We start from the raw sequence: 13,469 nt of genomic DNA on the forward strand, positions 1-13,469 counted from the left end.
ACTGCAGTGAGGAAAGGAGGCAGAGGTTGCAAAGCCTGAAACTGGAGGGTTTAACCAATGGAAGGAGCACCTTGCGCCGTAACGCCCAGATTCAGCTTTATCAAAGTTTTAGGAGTAAGCGATGGTGTCCTGGCTGTGTCTGATAGTAAGAGGATGGATGGCTTAGTAAAGTCTGGGACAGGCAGATCTACAGCTGAGCAAATAGGATTGAACATGCAATATGTATCAGGCAACTCAGCCTCTTTTCCTCCTGGGGGGAATGCCAGCCATCTGCCATTTCACTGAATCCAGTTAGTATTCAAAATAATGGGAGTGACACAGAGAGAGGGGAGAGAAACGTATTTTTTATAAGTGGCAGCAAAAGGATCAGCTGCAAGGGTCTGATCTGCCATGGCTTGTGGCAAGGCTCTGGCATTACCCCCAAAACTTCTCATGCCATGCCCAGGGGAGTGTGGCGTGTGGCACTGGAAGGGGCCCTCCCTTAGATGCATGTAGTATCTGCTTTGCTTCTGTCAGCTGCTTAGAAAATTGCTTGCCGTGAAGAACCTGTCCAGGAGCGGTCCCCATCTATCTCCGTGGGGACTGGTGCCTTCTCCTTCCTCCCAGTATTGGGGATGGGGCAGAGGGTGGGGATGCTGCCGGTACTTCACAGAGCCATGGGAAAACGTCAGCAAGAGGTGGAGGAACATCCCACGTGTGGTACCACAGAGCTGACACCGACGGGCAGAGTCAACAGAGGAAGGCCAGCCAGGGAGAGCGGAAAGGTGCCACCTGTGCCCAGGGAGAAAACTGTGCTGTGCCCCGGTCCCTTCCGCAGCCCCGGCTGGGGCGCAGCCCGGGAGGGACCATGGTGTGGGGTAAGGCACAAAGCGCAGGAGCCACCCGAACCTCCTCAGTCCATCCCCTCTTCTCCCTCAGCAAAGCGTGCCCTGGCCAAGAGGAGCCAAGGCGGAGCGGGATGGGGGTGTGATGCGGGGAAGGGGTGACCCCGCTCTCAGCCGTCAGCGAAGTTTGCTAGCGGTGGCAGCAGGGCTGTAACTCTCCCTCTTGTAAACACTCAGCGGTTCCTTCATTCAGACAGCTTTAAAAGGAAATCCAATGTGCGTTTACAAGCTCCCAGCCCATTAACGAACGGGTTCATAAAGCAGCGAACAAAGGCTAATCAATATGCTGAGTGCAGGGGAGAAGGAGCCTGAAAGCATTCGCTAATCAGGGGGATGCTGCCGGCCTTATAAATAAGAAGGGTCTCTCTCTGATGGGCCCAGGGAGCAATTCGGCACCTTTCATCTCGGGTCGCCAGTAAACGCCTCTCTCCAGTAATGAGCCTGCTGCTCCCCTTCCTCCCCAGCGCGGAGCAGAGTGAGGAGGAGGAGGCAGGCGGAGCGGCTGCTAATGGTGACTTGCCACAGGGATCAATAGACGGGTAGCAAATTAACTGGGCTCCCGTGGGAGGGGATTTGTCGATAAGCGGGGTGGCGGGGAGTGATCGGATGGCTGTGCTGCTTCGCAAATACCAGCCTGTAATGAACCCCCGAGGGGGTGGGAGGAAGGGGACCCTCCTGCTTGCCTGGGATGCTGCCTTGCCCTACCTCAGCCTCCATTAGCATACATACCGCTTTGATTTTTCCCCCTAACAAGTTCTCTCGCTGCCTCTCTCCCTCTGTGAGGTGCTGCTCCCTCCAACAAAACTCCCGTAGGTGCCCCTGGGAAGAGGGAAGGGTCCTTGGAGCCCAAACCCCCCATGCTCAGGGCACCTCACAAAGGCTTTGCCTTAGGACATCTCTGAACCCCTTCCTAAGAGGCCTACAGCCTTCCTGACCTGGAAATGTGATGTGCTTGAAAAAAAACCCTGACCTTTTTTCTTAGCCTCATGGCCATCATGGCACTGTGCTGTGCGGTGGGGAGGCAGGCAAGGAAGGTCTCAGCCGGGCGTTCCTCCATCAACCCCTTCCTTCTCCTGGGCCTGGGGGAGGAGAGACTGCTTCCCCGGGCGATGAAACTGGCAAAGCACGCTCCGTTCCCGGCCAAGCCTGGCGACTTGGTCGATCTTTGATTTTTTTTGTCAGCACTCCCAGAGACTGAGGTGTCCTCAGGCCCCTCTGCCGGCAGCCGGCTCAGGAGGATGGAGGAGGAGATTGATGCCAGCCAACTGCTCCACAGAGCAACCCCTCGGACGTGGGGCTGCCACGAGGCTGGGGTTACAAAGCAAGCGTCTTCAGAAGAAACTAATGCAGCCTGTCTGGACCATTGCTTGACCCTGAGCTGCTCCAGCTACAAAATTAGGGGAACAGCCCTTGGCTGGGAGCCCTGGGGGGGCCCCTGCCTGCACTCCTCGCCTGCACATGGGGCATTAGTCCTGGGGTTCTGCACCTCCGCTGGAGCCAGCAGAGAGGGCAGGAAGGGGGTAAGGAGTGATCGCCTGCTGGACCAAGCCTGGCTGGGAAAGGGCAGGAGCTGCAAGTTGTGGCACCTGCTGGAGGTGTTTTGAACAGGAAATTTGTGCACAAGTAGTGCTTTTAACAACTGGAACAGATTTCATTATCTTCATGGTCATATTAGGCAGCCCTGGCAGGAGGGTGGGTGGATAGGAAGGACAGCAGCAGGGGAAAACAGTGGGCTAAGAAAAGCAAGTCCTGAGCACATACAGAGAGCAGGATGACCCTGCTGGAGTGTGAGTCATGTCTGCAGAGCAGATCCATATTTAGTACCTCTCCTTCGCTGCAGACTTTAAGGCGCAGCGTAGCAAGGCATCTGTCAGCTGCTGAGACAGCCAGGGACTGGATTTCCCAGGGCAGGTGGCCAAGAGGCGGGTGCCTCGGACTCCTGGAAGCCACCACCGGCCTCTTTGCAAGGCGAACCTTGCGTTTGGGCAATGCTGAGCGTTCCTCCTGGAGCTGACCAAGGAGACCCTCATGGTCCTGGAGCTGGCCCAAAGCAGAAGTCATGAGAGGGACCTGGGTCCCGTTAGATTTGTGGGGGACACTCAAGTTCCCTGGGAGGCTGGGGAGCGTGTGGGCGTGTGTGTGCCGGAGGTGCATCCCTGAGCACACATCCCTGAGCACACAGAAGTGGGCGTCCCATGCCTCTCGCTCCTAATGCAGGCGGAGGAGGAAATGGGACGGAAGCCTCCAACCTCTTCTGTGGCAGGCAGCCCAGGCAGCCTTCTGACAGCGAGCGATCTGAAGGAGCAGGGGCGATCTCCCGGCCCTGCTGCCTGTGCTGCTCTGGCAGGGAAAGTTCTCGCTGTGCTGGGAAGGGCTGCCCCTCCTCGACTGCCTGACAGCTTGTGTCAGGGGGCTCATTTGGTGCAGATCCAGCAGCAAGTTCAAATCACATTTAATCTTGCCTGCACGCACAAAAGAGAAAATCCCATTGTTTCTGCTACTAGCTGCTTGACTGGCTGCCCAAACAAACAGGCAAGATAAAGTGACCCTGGGCATCTCTGCTGAGCTGTGGCCAAGGCTTGATTGATCAAATGAACCTGCAGACAGAGAACAGAAGAGGCCAGGGATTTGCTCTGCCTTGGCCATCCTCCCTCCAAACGCTGCTGGCACCTGGAGTGGGGTCCCCTAGGCAGCCTTATTGCCGGGGGGCTGGGGGACCAGTAACAGGACCAGCTTTATGGTGGGGGGAGAAGGGAAGGGAGGTCTCCCCATCTGGGAGACCAGGGCACCAAGTGATCAGCATGTTGCTTGCAGGAATAAAAACAGCATCTCTTTGGGAGGCAGCCTTTGTCCAGCCGCTGGGACTACAGCTTGTTCGCCTGCCCCCCGTCTCTGCTTCCCTCTCCGCTCGTGGTCAAAGTCCCCAGTGTCTGTGGGCATGCTTCGGAAGGTATGCTCAGGACCATGCTGTTAACAACTTGAAAATGGTCCTTCCTTCCCTCCTTCTGTCTCTCCCTCACTGCCTTCTGCACCCTGCTTTCTCATCCCTCCGTCTCTCCTTCCCATCTCGTTGCTGGTCTCCACCTGCCTTCCTCATCCCTCCTGTCTCTCCCTCCCATTTAATCTCATCCTCCCGCTGCAGCGGAGCTGTGCCTTTCAAGCAGCCTATTGAAGGGACTTGCCAAAGGAGCCATTAGTTGGAAGCAAAGCGGAGGCCTGCGATGCTGAAAACAAAAGGGGCGGTGGTGGAGAGCAGGGAGGGAAGAGCTGGTCTGTATTATGCAGCTCTTCTCTGCTGCCAAGTTCAGAGTGACCCCCTCGCTATGTATCAATCAATCAGCCACGCTGTGACAGCCATTTGTGAAATGAGTTCAAGCAGTCCCATTTGCATTCCCTAACGAAGACGGCGGCTCACAGAGCCCCAGCCGCATTTCCCCCCCCCTTCGGCCCCAGTATGAGAAGCATGAGCATCTGCCAGGGTTTCTGCTCCTCTGGAGGAGAACAGCTCTCACCGGGAGCGAGGAGAGAGGACGGTGTGGGAGCGTGAGGAGAAGGGACCTAAGAGAAATCTAAGGGTGACAGCAGAGGCTGGCAAGCTCCTGGCTCTTTCAGGCTTTTAGGAAACAGCTGAGAATGAGTGTATTGTCCCAACAAAAACACACTGCTTTGTTGACATAGCAGGGGCTGAGCGTGAGGCTATCTCACCTCTTGGTCACCGTTAGCAGTGAGGAAAAATGGTCTATGTACAAGAACGGAAAATAAGATTAGATTGGACTCCCTGCCTCTGTAGCAAAGCCCTTTGAGGTTAAAATGATGTCTGGCTTTGGAGGCAACTTCTGCTGGGGCAATTTGGCAGGATCTTCTGGGCATTATTGCTCTTCCTCCGGTAGCAGTGAAGCCTGGCTCCTTCCCCAGCATCATCCGAGCAGTTTCCCTGCACAAAGCTCTGCCCTAGCAAAGAGCCAGCGTGTGCCCTCAGGCCTGCTTGCTCTTTCTGTGGCATCCGTGGTCACGGAGTGCCTGTGCTTGGGCAGAGGGAGGGTGCCCGCAGGATGGCTGGAGTTCTGTGTTCAGAGCCTCTGTACTGAAGCCAGTAAAAGACTGTGATGCTATAGGTATAAGTCCATATAAGCAAGCGCTCAAGATTAAAAAAAGGCAGCATTGTATCCCTCTTCACCTGTTAAGTGCTTTGAGATCCTTGAATATAACATCTGATATAAATGCAACGTAATTATTATTTTGCAAAAAATTATTTGTTTCCTTCCATTATACCCACACGCACCAAGGCGTACGTTCCCATTGCCAAGCATTTGTGCATAATCTCTAGAGAGGGGCTTGTCTGATGTGTTTATTCAGTGTAAATAAGTTAAATGCTGGGGAATGAACAGTTCTACTAATTGAATTTATTCTTGTAAATTTAATGCCATTCTAGCCAAATGTGCCATCAAAAATGTGCATTATTTTGTTCATCTGCATGGTCACCATTGAAATTCAGAGAACGCATCTGAAATCCTAGTGCATGGCTGGAGGAAATGGTCTTTCCAGCAACCCATGGAAATACTGTGTGGAATTTCAATATTTGTATATCCAGAATGACTACTTGTGTTCTTATAATAGAAGGATCAGTGACTGCAATTGTAATGCTGAAATGTGCCCACTGTGAGAGAAAGTACAGTTTCTTAGTTTTTCTTACTTCTCGCATATGGATTCCTTTGAGGTTTAGAGTCCCTGTGCTTGTTCTGTGCCCAGAGAGGATTTTAAAGTAAAGAGGAAAGGGCCAAGGAAAATCTATAGGTTTTTCTATAACTGTGCTTTATGTACATTGTAAGACTTACATCCGGGCATAACTCAGCACCAGTCAGGCATATTTTGCTCTAATTCAAGCTGTTTTATAGCTCTTATGGAGAACTGACAGCAATGAATGACCTGTTTGTGAGGACACTATTAATTGATTTGGAAGTCCTGAGTGCAGGAGTTTCTTTTTATATCTGAGTGCTAGGAGGGTCTGTTATGTTTCTTGAAGCTCTTCAGCCATGTCTCACACCACAGTGGGTCATATATCTGCTGCAAACCCGGTGTGATCCTTTTGAGCCTGTTGCGTGGCAGTTCAATGAGATGGTTTGGAGGTGGAGGAAGCTCCTGCTAGCCCTGCCGTAGGAAGGAAAATAAAGCAAAGCAGGGAACATCATTATGCCATTGCCCACGTGCTGAGTAGGGTATACAGCTCTGGCTTCTCCAGCTCAAATGCGTTTTATATAGTAGAGCTAAAAAAGGCTCAGAGCAGGGCAGCAGCAAGGATGACCAAAGGTGGGGAATGGCTTGAGTGTGAAAAATGATGAACTGGGCTAGGACCCCCCTGCCTGGAAGAGACAGGTGAGGAGCTATGAAATCGTGAGTACCATGGAGAAGGAGAACAAGGGACAATTGTCCTGTCCCAGCATCGGGACTGGGGGGGTCAGAGGGAACTGGCAGGCGGCAGTTTCAGAAGAGACCAGAGGAGGTGGCTCTGCGGCAGGGGCATTGCTGAGCAGTGAAACGCCTGGGGAAGCGGGCATCTGGAGCATCCCAAGTGCGACTGGACAACCGTGAAGGAAAAATCCATCGTGAAGTATTGAACACAGGAATGCCACGTGTGAGCCAGGACGTCTCTAAGCCAAAGGGGGCTGGGAGAGTAATCTGGGGAAATCCCACGGCGTGCTTGCCCTGCCCTCATCTGCTGCTGGCTGGAGACAGGCTCTTGAGTGAGACGGGTCTCTGGTCTTACCTGATATGACTGCTGTTGGACTTTCATGTCCATTGCTCAGAAAACACCCTATGGCAGTCTGATCAGCTTTAAGAACACTAAACTTTAGAGAGTTACATAAGTATTAGCTGCTTTATCTTCATGCCATTAAATATCGTTAGGTCCCTACTATGGGTTTAGCAAAACCCCAACGAGCCAAGAGGGAGAAATAATTGCAGCCCGTATGCCTGAAATCATCCATCCCACTAAGGACTGCAATTCAGCTCACCAGCTGTAATCACATCAATTAACCTTTGTTCCATTTAACATTAGGAGGGCCATAGAATTACAGTTTTTGTAATTAACCTCCTAAATAGGGATGCATCCAAAACAAAGAGAGATCCCTATGTCTCCCAGGCCCGTGCAAAGGCAGGGGGAGAGAGATGAAGGTTATTAAACAAAATGAAAGAGGGCTTAATGCCCACTGAGCTCTGTTGTTGCCTTGCAGGGGGAAGGGCTGCTCTGAGGTCCCTGGGCTCGGGAGCCTCCTGGACGGGTGGCACCAAGGCCTTGGGTCCAATGCCAGGGAAAGGAGGGACCCGGGATCAGAAGCAGGGAAAGGGGGAAGCTCTCAAGGCCTGAGTAAGGGTGAATAAAGGAAGTTGCCTCCCCAGAAAGGTGGCCTGTGGAGTACCGCAGCCCCTCCAGGAGCAAGTGCCTAGCTGAAGACCCACGGGCTGCTTAGGACCTGATCTCTGCTGCCCCATCAGAGGGTCAGACGGCAGAGCTGGCCTCGGGGGGAAAACACGGAGCAGCCGTTTAAAGGGAAAAAATGGAGAAGATTCACTGAGCAGCAATGGGAAAGTAATTGAGCTAAACTGAAACGTAATTGGAAAATAATCATGGTGAGCAGCAGTTTAACACATTTTATTGTAATTTGAACAGAAGTTGCTTCATGAGTTTGTGTTCAGCCCCATCTCGGGGCTTGTGGTGTGTTGTCTATAGCATAGACAAAAGACTCTTTCTGTGGCTTGGGACTGAAGCCAGAAACAGACTCTGCTCCCCCATCCTCACTGCCACCTCTGTCTCCATACGCAGTGCTGGGGAAGAGCGGGAGGAGGAATCCAGTTTCTCCAGCGGCGTGGGAGAAGGATGGTGGTACCACCCACAGCAGGAGGTGGTGGCTGCCGGCCGGGGAGACGATGCTGGGAGACCCCACTTGCTTGCTCCGGCTTAGTCGAGAGTATTTTCTGTCCATGCTTTCCATGTGTGGTTTTGCTCCAAAGCTGCTTATGCAAAGTATTCAATAAATACCCCCTGAAACCTGGAGGAGATGAACAAGGTAATGTGAAGAATAATGAAATGTCCCTCAGCCTCCGGGGAAGCAGTATTGACCAGCCATGGAGAGAGCTCGTAATGAGGCCCACTTTACCCAGAGAGAACAGTAATAGCCTTCCCTTTTGCAGCCCCGCCTTGCCATCCCTGTAAATTGTGTTTGCTCAAGAAAACGATTTGTGCAGGAAAGGAGCCAGGCAGCAAGTGCGGACTGGAGAAGCCGATGTGGAGGGAAGGAGAAAGGTTGGGGGGAGAGTCATGGGCCAGATGCGGCTCCCCAAGGTCAGTCGCTGTTGCAGACAAGGTCTGCTGTGTAAAATGCCCCTCTGGACCCTGCCGGCCCAGGATCCCGGGGGCAGGAGACTTTGGGAGTGTGGGAGCCAGAGCTGGAAGCAGGGGGTGGATTCTGTGCTCCGTCAGTGCAACCCTCGTCCAAATCGTGTTTTCCCCTTGCCTCACCCACGTATCTCTGTCCAAACCTCTGTTCTTTGTGCAGGTGGTGCGATCTCTGCACCAGTCCCACTCTGCCCTGATGATTACCCCAGCTCCTGAGCAATGCCCCTGCCCCCAGCCCCTGCTCCGCTGCAGGAGGCTTGCAGGATGCCTCTGGATGCAGTGCACTCGCACGGTGGGTTAACTGGCCACTCTCCGCTGGCCCCTTTACCCACCACTGTCTGCTGTGGAGATCCCCTCAGCTGTGGCAGAGCATCCGGCAGAGCTTGCGGTCCTGGGCAAATGATCAGCCCCAACAGGAGTGTAACCCAGATAAACTGCATGCTCAGCGACCGGGCTGCAGTTTCCCACCCGCAGCGGCTCTTGCTTTGTAGCCCATGACCCAGGGTTCCCAGCAGCCTCTCCCGCACCACAGTGTCTCTCGTTTCAGCAGTTGTAGAGATTTCTAGAGCGCACCATCTACTCACCTGGTTTTAACTGTGCTATCTGTTTAAGGCAGCATCCTGCCTACCTTAACCTTTATTGCGTTATCCCTGTGCTTTCCATTCCTCATTTCCATTCCTTGCCCCCTTGTTATCTGGGGAGGCAACAGGTCTCTGTCACTTTGCCTAGCTTTTCTTCCTATTCATTTCTCTGCCTTTTACTGTCAGAGCTTCCTTTGTCCGCTCCCTCCTTGAGCAGCATCCCAGTTGGGACCAGCATCTCATTAGACTGCAGTTCCCTTTGCCTTGGTCCGGTGTACAAAGTGCCAGAACATCTCAAATTGAGCTGGGACTCTTGTCTCACAGACAGCAAGGTCACTGCAATCCAAGGAGCTCCTAAGCATGTGTGTATATGATGCAGCCCACATTCACACAGTGCAAAAGGTAGCTCTGCAAACTTTAGAGCTATCTAAGTCCTTAAGCTGGTGCATGTGAGCACCCACACACTGCATCATTTGTTTGGCAGATGGTGGGGGAATAAGGGTTTATTTTTATTATCATTATTATTGTATCATTTATTTCCTCCATGATGTCCAGAGAAGAGACTCCTTCCTGCCTCCATGGCAGATGAGAGAAGGGGGCAGAGGAAAGCACCAGACGGTGGAGAGCTGAGATAAGGCAGGAACCTGCTAAGCGCGGTTGGGAGATGTGAGACTTGAGTGTGTGGTGGATCACAGACATGTGATGGTGTGGTCTGCCCCAGGTGGGTTTCTTCCTCTCTGCTACACTCTGATGTGGTCCAGTATATGGTCAATCCAAACTGATATTTCCAAAACTTTGTGGTGTCTTCCATGGTCTCACCCTGGCCCTTGGGCCAAGGCGATTCTCCCCCTGAGCTGTGGACAGCCCCATGCTGGCACCCTCAGGGGATGTCCATCTCCCCCCTCCAGGCAGGGACCAGAGGGATTAGGTTTCACAGTGCCCTGGAGAAAATGCTCTGGAAGCTGTCAGCCTAAAGCAAATTGGAAGAGCCCTCCTACTGTGTTCAATCTGTTGATTAAAGCAGCAGCTGATCTTATTGTCATTCCTAACAGATCAGCCCTGAGTTTTCCAAGGCTGCTGCTGAGCCCATTGTTAGCTTGGCTGGTTGCAATGATCTGAATTTATCCTAAGGGTTTTTGGTTTTTTTTTCTTATGGTTTTGAGCCTGCTCAGAAAATAACTTCTTTCTCATTTTGTTTTTATTGGGGTTTCACGTGGAGGAACCTGCCAAGCTGGCAAAAAAACTTTGGTCATGAGTTGCTGAGGGATGCTGAAGCAAATCAAAATAAAACAAACTCCATGAAATCAGAAAAAGCTAAGCTAGGGCCAAAACAGACCAGATTCAAACAGACCCCATCAGACCAGCCCCAGCCAGACCAAAGAGACCTACCTTGACTTGAGCAAACCAGACCAGATATATTTGGGTTAATATTTGAGTTGAGTGGAATAGAAAGGCCTTTGGGCAGGGGAATAGAAGGGCATTTTCTTTCCTGCTTCCACTGACTCCAGGAGGAGCCCTGCTCTGCTTTCCCTGGGAAGTGGGCCTTCTGCTCATGTGCAGGGCTCCCTAAGGTGTGATAGCTACTTGGAAAGCTTGCCACAATGCCACAGCATTTCAGGGGGGACCACTTTTCTTTCTGTAGGTAGAAACAGGGCCCTGTAGTAAAAGCCAAGTGAAAGAGACTCATCCTTACCCATTATTTACTGCCTTAGGAATCTCTGGAAACAACATGGGAAATGGTACCCATCGGTATCACAGCACTGACTGTGACTTTTCTGCTATGGTTGATGTCAGATTCTAGCCTTGATTTCCTCCTACGTGGAGGTGACACACAGCCCTGATCTAAATGAAGGGGTTAAGAAGCTATGTGCCTATGCCATATGCTCACAACCAGCAGCACCCATTCATGGCCTTGCTGCACTCCACACAACGAGGTATGCAACGGCAATCCCAAACAGGAACAGTGAGTGTTAAATGGAACAGCTCTCTGGAGACCAGGTATTTACCAGACTGTCATTATCCATTGAAGTTCCTTATGATTTTTTTTCCCATAAACCCAAGGAAACAAACAAACAACCCAGCAGAAATAATTTTCTGCAGTCTCAACAGTTAGGATAAAATCTTTGTTTTTAGACCCTCTCTTCTTCCCCATGCTTCAAGTTGAGCTCGTTACTTTTCCCAGCTAATTAGCATGCAGCCTGCAGGTTCCACAGCATCAGCTAAATATAAACCATCCTTTTATTTTTTCCTTTTGTTTGAGGGCTGTTGACAGAGCTTTTTGTTCACTTGAAAGGTAGAGGATTAGCCATGTGAGGTTCATTCCTCATGTCTGTCTCCTGTCATCAGAGGACAGTGGGTCCCATCCATTAGCCAGGCACATGTCCAAGGCAATGCATTGGGCAAGGCTTCAGATAGGACAATGTCACAGCCAGACTCAAGGGAGTGAACTCCTGGGCTCTGCCTTGGCCACAGTCTAGTGCTGAGGACAGGAGCTCAGCTCTCGTCAGTCCTGGCTTTTCCTCCCTGCCTCTTGACTGTACAGAGAAGTTACCTCCCTTCAATGTGCTTCGTGTTCTCCATGGGGTGTTTTGGGAACAATCCTGCTTGGAAAGAACAGTAGGTGAGGTCTATGAATAGGACAGTTGCAGGAGGGTTGATCCCAGTCATCGACCTTTTGATTTAACCAGCTGGTACCTGTAAAATTCTATGAGGTTTTCTAAGAAATGAGCCTCTAGCAGACCTGGGGCAATGATACGTGTCCTCTCCATGTGCTTTCCAGGCTTCTACTAACAGAGCTGGCCTCTGTACCTGGCATTGTAATGCCTTAGGAGCAATGACATCCCAGACTGAGGAAGGATGAACACAGCCTCTGATGTTAATTTCTCATCATTTGGTGCCCCCTGTGTCCTTTTTATACCCATTAGGAGGACAGGGTGACATTAAGGGAGCCACAGACTGCATTTCAAAGCCTAAGGGATCCCATCTTGGCTGAACTGTAGCTGACATTTCACCCACCCTGGGCTTTAATGTGCAGGAAAGACCCTCTGGGCATGATACACAACCGTTTTATTGAGCACTGAAACACAGCATTCTCCAGCTGGGATAATAAAGGAGGGGATCTTTTTTTTCAATGGCTCCTGATGGAACACGTTATGAAACCCTTTGTGAGAGGCTTTAAAGAGTGCCTTTAAAATTAATTCAAATGGAGTGAGACTTGGCAGAGATTGAAGTGGAAGAAGAAGGTGGGGGATGGAGAACCTCCAAACCAAGGGAAATCATTCCCGGAGCATGAAGAAAGCTGTCTGCAGGATAAGATCTCTTTCCTCCTCCCAACCCACGAAGCAGGTGGCAAGACTCAGATTTCCCTCCCTGAAGTTGGCACACAGCCGGCCAGTTTAGCACCAAGTCGTTGCTCTGGCTTGGTCTGGTTGGTCCCAAAACATTCACTACCCACCAACCACAAACAGTTTGATGTGGACCCTCGGGGTGACCAGGTGATTTGGCTCTAGTGTGATCCCAAATGAATGTCCCTTTGGGCCTACACCATGTCTGCAGCCAAAAGGTTCCCAGTCACATCCATCCCACTCTGCTGGCAAGGCTCCTACTTATTCTTTGCTTCCTGTAGGAGGTGGAAACAAACACTGCCACCCCTTATAACATCTGTCCTTCTCCACTCTAGGGCTGTTGCTGTGACTTCTCTCCTTTTCTACCCAGTTCCACTTATCTACGGTTGGACTTGATGATCTTAAAGGTCTTTTCCAACCTATACAATTCTGTGATTCTGTGATCTCCTGTCTGTGTCCAGCACCACCAGTGATTTCAGCATGAAGAAGAAAGTTAAAAAATGGACAAGACCCCCCTTCCCAGCACACACTGTTTTGTAGGAATGTATAAAACCAAGGAGTCTGAATCTATCAGTTCAAGAGGAAAGACCTTCACCCTGTTGAGCTGATACCTCATCTTGCCTGTGTCCTGCTTGCTGATACTTCATCCCAGCAAGCCCAGAAAGCTGGGCAGTCCACCTTGCATCCCAGTCCCCTGCTGCTGACCCAAGGCTGTGCTGCCCTCACATGAGGACAGCAAGGGATGAGGGACAAGCCATCTGCTGAGGGGACAGCAGCATCGGCAGGCACGAGACAGGGACTTCTGTCCCAGACGTTTGTCTGACTGGTATCCAGGGCTGTTGGATGTCCAGAAACCAGTGCTCAAAGTGTTAAGACTGGTAGAGCCAGGGCTGATGTGTTAGAGGCTTTCTGGTGCCTTCTAGTTCTGCTGGGGAGCCTGGTGAAAGAGAAAGCAGGTGCTTTCTGATAAAGGCTTGTTTTCTGAGTCAGATTAAAGACTTACTATAAGGAGTAAGGGGATGAAATTTGAAGAAGGGATGAGCGTGGAAATCTGTATGGTAAGGTCTCTCCTACATGTTGAAGTCTTCTTCAGAGGGAAGAAATAAAAATTAGTCTGGAGGTGAAGCACAAGAGAGCTGGAGCCTGCTTTGGCCTTGGGAGAGGAAGTAAGGGAATAGTGTTTGGGAATCTCCATGCTCTGCCAGCAAAGCCTTATGGTGCAGTACAGGTCTTGTGTCATCTCTGGGCTTTCCAACAGCAGCACAAT

Source organism: Ciconia boyciana, chromosome 3 (genome assembly GCF_034638445.1).
Source record: "Ciconia boyciana chromosome 3, ASM3463844v1, whole genome shotgun sequence".
NCBI lineage: Eukaryota > Metazoa > Chordata > Aves > Ciconiiformes > Ciconiidae > Ciconia > Ciconia boyciana.